The 6889-nt window shown below is 43.0% G+C and overlaps 1 non-coding gene across 1 annotated transcript; it reads left to right on the forward strand.

Annotated features, from left to right (window-relative positions):
* Window positions 1-6569: 6569 nt before the first annotated feature.
* On the forward strand, window positions 6570-6676 carry LOC123798610 (U6 spliceosomal RNA). Its single transcript, XR_006781375.1, has one exon. It is a non-coding gene; the product is annotated as a U6 spliceosomal RNA (small nuclear RNA).
* The last annotated feature ends 213 nt before the right edge of the window (window positions 6677-6889 follow it).

A 6889-nucleotide genomic window follows, 5' to 3' on the forward strand; every position in this document is an offset into this window, starting at 1 on the left:
CACAGAGATGGGATCACCATAGCCCTGGGAGACTGAGAGCTATGGGACAAGTCAGGGATTTACTTGGCCCTTGACACAGTACCTTTCACCCACAGAGTTCCTCTGGAAGTGCTCTGAATAACTGGGGATTACTGAGGGGGAAGCAGAGGGGAGGGATCCCCCGTGGTCAGAGGCTGTCCCAGGACAGACATCCACACAGGACAGAAGCAAGTGGCTGTCTAGCGGCTCCACACTTGGGGCCTTCCTTCAGAACGACTACATCTCCACTCACTCGAGAACTGTGAGCCTTGTAGACAGAAACAGCGTGAAGTCAGCCTGTCTCTATTACAGGCTCACTGTGGTGCTTTGAAAAATAGAGTTTACCTTTCTACCAAGAGGTTTGTCTAGAAACCTTAGAGGGAAGTGGTAAAGAAGAAATAAATCAGCAGCCTAATCCTCCAAGACCAGCCAGTGGTCAGACTTTTTAGAGGGGGGGTGGGGGAGAGTGGGAGGTGGCAAATCGGTTTTGCACCTCCCTGCCCCCCAGGGAGAGGTCTGGAAGTGGAAGTCCAAAGACTTTTTTCTCAGAGGGCAAGGGGTTGTCCTGTGAGTGTGGGAGAGCACCCTGGCTAAGCACAGGAGAACTCCGGTTGAGCAAACTAAAATTTTGTATTTTTTTTTTAAAGATTTTATTTATTTATTCCACAGAGATAGAGACAGCCAGCGAGAGAGGGAACACAAGCAGGGGGAGTCGGAGAGGAAGAAGCAGGCTCATAGCGGAGGAGCCTGATGTGGGGCTCGATCCCATAACGCCGGGATCACGCCCTGAGCTGAAGGCAGACGCTTAACTGCTGTGCCACCCAGGCGCCCCAGGGACTGTGGTTTAAATATCGACTCTCTCTGTGCTCAGTGATTATCACAAGTATGGGAAGATTCCAAATATCAGTCCTTCTTTTCTCCCTCTTGCCCTTCCTTCCTTTCTTCCTTCTACATTTATTGAATGTCTGCTCTGTGCTGTAGATACAAATTAGACACGATCCCTAGCCTCATGGAGCTTCCAGTCCAGTTGGGAAGTAGCAAAGATGGCTCTTGCTAAAAAAGAACTAAATCTAATGGTTAGAAAGAGGTAAGCCATGAAGAAATAGCAAATGTCCACAAACATGTAAAGAACAGAAAACAAAACCGCTCTGTGGCATTTTATCTGAATATCAGTGATACGGGCCAGAGGTTTTGTTTGTTCAAGGGTGCAAACAGAAGGTGTTAGATAAGTGCTTTTTGAAGAAATTAATTAACACAGTCACAGATGCTAGCACCACCAGGTGCCTCTGAGATTCTCTAGGCTAGTTTTCATTTTATAGAAGAGGACATTGAGACATGGGAAGGTCAAACGGCCTGGGTGAGCTGAGGCTGGAGCAGGGATCAGCAGCCACGTCTCCCGGCCCTTGCGCTTTTTCGGCCATGTTGCTCCTGGTCTGGGCATTCCACATGCAATTTTTTGTTTTGTTTGCTTATTTTATCTTATTTTATTTTACTTTAACCATTTTACTGAGGTATGAGGATTGATGGACAAAAAGCTGTACATATTTAAGGTATACAAGTTGATGAGTTTAGAGATAAGTATATGCCCCTGCGACAATAAGGTCATAAACTTATTCATCATCCCCTCTAAAAGTTTATTTCTGCCCCATTTCTTTCTTTCTTTTTATTAATTGTTTTTTCTTTTGTGGTAAGAGTACCTCACATAAGATCTAAGCTCTTAGCAAAATTTTGAGTGTATGATACAGAATTGTTCACTATAGGTCCTATGGTTGTACAGATCTCCAGAATTTATTCATCTTGCATAACTAAGATTTTGTCCCCTTTGACTGACACCTCCCCCACAACATATGATCTTTTTAAAGGGATTAAAACATAGTCTTTGTCTTCAAAGAGCTCAGAGTCAGGGAGGGAAAATGCCACTGCAAAAGGACTAAGGCTGAGCTGAAGGAGAAGGAAGTGGGTTTCTGGGCATTAAACAAAACAGAATAAACTAGTTAAAAGAGTGTTTAAGAGGAATCCTTTGTAACAAGAGGAATGTGGTTCGGCTGGGTCAGTGCAACATGAGCTCTTGTAATGTTCCCTCAGGTAGTGGACTCTGTGAGCTGAAGAGGTATGCCTGAGGTCAGAGCCAGGGCCTGGCACCCAGTGAGGGCCGTGGGTGGGCTCTGGGCAACATACTCCCAACCCAGGCATCTGTCTTCCGGATTCTGGTTAGGTGAAGCAGAGGTCAGGGATGGAACCGTAAAGGAATGTGGAGAGAGTGTGCAGCCAGACCTGAGTTCTAGTCCCAGCTCTGTCATGGCCTCTGCTGGGACACTTCCAGCTTGCGGCTTTCATTTTCCTCCTTCATGAAATGGAGAGAACATCATCTCCTTTCTAGGGCTGTTGTGACTTAATGATGATGAAGTACATAGAGAAGCTCCTGGTACGGGCACTGCATCTTAGCAGATGCTCAGTAAATCTCCATTAAATCTAAGTCGTTTAAATCCATCATCACTAAAAGAAGAAAATAAAAAAATCAAGCAGTTTAACAATTTGCAGTGCTAGTGAGAAAGTGAACAAGGAGCACACTCATCAGTGCCGGTGAGAGTGTAAACGGTACAACCACTTCAGAGAACAGTCCAGCATTCAGTGAAATGGGAGATGCACGTGCCTATGACCCAGAAAGTCCTCTAGCAAGAGTGCACTAAACTCATGCATATAGCCTCGGTAAGTCAGAGCAACGTGTGCAGTTGAGCTAGACCGCAAACAACCCAGGCAGCCGTCAATGTTAGAACAGATAAACTGACTAGTTGTAGATTATCGCTAGATGGCGAGCTGTTCATACAGTGGATGGTATGGCCATGGAAATGAATGTCAGCAGCACACGGCAACACAGGTGAACCTCACCAAACAGTATCAAGAGAGCAGCAAGACCCAAAACTGGAAAAGACCCCCCTGGAAAAGACCACATGGGGGGCACCTGGCTGGCTCAGCTGGTAGAGCAAAGAACGAAGCTTCATTGCAGGATTGTGGTTTTGAGCCCCACAGCTGGGCGTGGAGCCTACTTACAAGAAAAGAAAAGAAAAAAAATCACATTCAGAGATGTGATCCTATTCACATGAAGATTAAAAACAGGCAAAACTAAAGGATTATGTTTAGGGATGCAAACATAGGCTGAAAGCTATAAAGAAAAGCAAAGACATTACCACAAAAATTAGAATTGATTACTTCTAGGGAGAGAGAGGAGGGCTTTGATGGGTAAGGGCACCCCAGGGATTTGTAGGGTGCTGGTAATGTTCTATTTCTTGACCTGAGTGTAAGTTATATGATGTTCTCTTAAGAAACATTCATTAAACTGTACTGTCACGTAAACTAAACTCTTCTGTGATTTTCTGGAGGCGTGTTAGATTTCTCAATAAAAAAGTGAAAAAGAAAGTATATATTGTAAAAGGAGATAGGCATATCATCCTTATAGATACAGGACAAGTAAATATAGATGTCTCTAAAATATTTTAAGTGCCTTTGTTTCATACTGGATAAATGGAAAGATTCAAGGTTAATAAACTTTTTTTTTTTTTAATATCTGAGAGAATGAAAGCATTAGGTGGGACCACATGAAGGACTTCTAGAAGGGATTTTCCAGGCATTCTCATCTTCTGAGTATTTCTTGAATCCCGAAGTTGAGCAACAACAATGACGTAAGAATTCTGACTGGCCTGATTTCAATATTAAGAGACTACAACTGTGAGACGGGGGAGGGGGGCTAACTTAAAACATACCCAGATAAACTGGTTCTTGTACTTTTGAGAAAGGAATGCAATTCTAATTGTTCACTAGGGGATCAGTTCGTTTAAAAAGAACAATTTCTTGATAATATTGTGTTTTTAGGGGGAGGGGAAAAAAGGTCAAAATGACCTCTTTCAGAGTGAGCCTCACGGAGTTCTTCCACCTGCGGGTTTCCCCAGGCTGGCTCTGATTCTCTATTCAGCAGGTGAAGAAACTTGATTTCACCACTTCACGCAGAGTTGTCAGGTCTGGGGGACAGCTGAGAAGGGTTTCTGAGGCCCCTGACCTTCCCTTGGCTGTGCACTGGAGAAAGGTTGGATGTGCAGGCCCCAGTCTCTCCCATTTCTAGGCTCCCTGTGGGTCACAGCGCTTCCAGTTGGTTGTCGTGACAACTGATGCACTCTTCAACAACATAGTTTCATCGCACAACCGGAATAGGAAAGCCTGACCCAAAGTGATGGGGTTTGGTTAGTTCCCTGCACAGGACAGGTACCCTAGGGATTGTAGTTTTTTAACGGAATTATTCACTTGGCTTCATTATTGGTTTCCAAAACACAGATTTTATAAAAATCATTTTAAGAGTAAAAAAAAAAGCCCTCATGTTATACATTTGAGAATTGGAGTTGCGAAAGGGCTCTCAGTGGGGTGCCAATGTGTGTGGAGACTTGTGTTTGGAGGCCTGGACATTTGTCTCCTTAGCGATTCTGTTACCCATTTTGTTGGCATCAGCTGTCTTGCCAGGAATGAGCATGAGTAGCCCCAAAGAGGGCACAGACATGTGATATTAGAGGAGAACTATCCAGAGGGGAAAAGGAGTGAAGGTGAGACCTTTCCAACACGTAGAGAAGAGTGGATGGAACCGCCAACCGGAATTTCCTCTCTGATGAGAAGCCAGGTGCTCAGGCCAGACACCTGGAATGCTTCTCGGAGTGGACACAGAGACCCGGAACGGACTCAGAAAGCAGGTCCCACTAACACCAGTAGGATTCCTGCTCAGATGGGCCACCAAGCAGGGGTCTGCCAGGAACTGAACTGAGAGAAAAGTTCCTCCAACGAAGGATAAACTTTCTTCTAAGACATTTGAACCATCACTAATGAATAACATTCAAACTCAAGTACACCATCCTTATCAAGCAACTGTGATAGCTTACTTGGTACTTTTCTATGCCAGGGTTTGCTGTAATGTATGTGCAGGCCTCATACCTTGCTAATTTGAGAATTTTAAGCCATTTACATCAGACTTGCAAAATCTGTCAAACTTTTATATGTTTCCTTTGTCAACTTTCTGTTCCACAGGTTTACTCCATTTCCAGCTGGGGATGTAAGAGAAGCAATAATCAGATCTAATGTCTCTTGAACTCTAAAACATACTCTGTGGGGATTTTAGTTATTAGACTCTTTGGAAAACTTGACACACCAATGGACATAACATATTGTACCAGGTAGATGTAATACAGTCTGAAGAGTAATGAATTCTTTACTTGGTTTCTTTAAAGTACCACATCAATATTTTATTTTTTAAAAAGATTTTATTTATTTGAGAGAGAGAGAGAGAGTGTGTGCCCAAGCAGGGGGAGGGGCAGAGGAAGAGGGAGAAGCAGACTCCCCACTGAGCAGAGAGCCTGATGTAGGACTTGATCCCAGGACCCTGAGATCATGACCTGAGGCAAAGGCAGATGCTTAACCGACTGAGCCACCCAGGTGTCCCTGCATCAGTATTTTAAAGTAATTTGTATTTAAGATTCCAATTACTAGGCATTTGAAATAGATTTTCTAACAAGTGGACAGGGACCCAGGCTTACTTCACTAGTATTCGTAAGATAAGAAATGGAGTGGAAGGACCACTTACAGAGCCCAATGCCATCTGCCGCCGGCCAGTCAGCATTGCATTAATTCTGCCTTCATGCCTTCCTTTCCTTTAGAAGTGATTTGTTGGATCTTACAATAGGATTTTAAAAACCGTGGTCGCAAACTCAATTCCTACTGCCGGCTTTCAAAAGAAGAGTTGAGTACTTCTTCCTTCAACTGACAAACACAACGTATGAGGTATTCAGCCTGGCCCCTATGCCTTCAACGACCTAAAATCTAATTGGGGAGACAAAATTAAAAATAAATAAGAAGTACTTTGATTTCAAATCTATTTAGCTTTTTTTTTTTTAGACTCTTGTTCTCTTTTATTTCTTGAAGTACATTACACACACTTAATTTCTGTGTCTCCCTATTCCAATACCCCAAATCTTTGTGTCTCTGATCTTATTTTTTGTTTCTATCTGCTCTTACTTAGGGAGGCTTGCTTCCTTATTTGTTTTGTTTTCTGACTGCAAACTTCTGTTCTTGAAGTGGGCATTGTGTGGGGCCTAAAGTCAAGATAAGATCCTCTGGAGAGGATTTGTGCTTGCTGTGCCGGTTGTTTGGAACACCCCAAACCTGGACTCATGAAGCTTTAAAAATTCCATGGTGTCTTGAATTTCGATCACCGTCTTCCATGCAGACCACACTATAGTTATGAGCTCTCAAGGAAGAGTCATATCTCCTTTTTGCTTTTCTCCATCCAGCACCAGGATCAATACAGGCAAATTGGGAGGGGGGGTTGTTCCTCTTCTGCATAGCAAGTCAAGTTCACATTCATCTTTACTTTGGCTCTTTGGAATCCCAGTTTTATGAAAGAGGTTTTTTTTTTTTTTTTTTTAATATGTGTCTTATTTTATATGAAATTATTTTCTCCCAAATTTATTGAGGTGTAATTGACATGTAACGTTATACAAGTTAAAGGTGTACAATGGGTGCTCACTTTGGCAGCACGTACAATAAAATCGGAATGATACGGTGAAGATTGGCATGGCTCCCATGCAGAGGGGACATGCAAGTTTGCGAAGCATTCCATTTTTTTTAAAAAAGGTGTATAGCATGATTATTTGATGTGTGCCTATATCGTGCCATGATTATCACCATTAGGTTAGTTGACACACCCATCACCTCACATAGTTACCCTTTTGTATGTGTGTGGTGAGAACACTTGAGATTTACTCTTTCAGCAACTTTCAAGTATAAACTACAGTGTTGTTAACTATAGTCACCATGCTCTACATTAGCTCCCTGGAAT

The sequence above is a fragment of the Ursus americanus genome, chromosome 11 (assembly GCF_024610735.1).
Source record: "Ursus americanus isolate L20-20 chromosome 11, mUrsAme1.1.p, whole genome shotgun sequence".
Classification (NCBI taxonomy): domain Eukaryota; kingdom Metazoa; phylum Chordata; class Mammalia; order Carnivora; family Ursidae; genus Ursus; species Ursus americanus.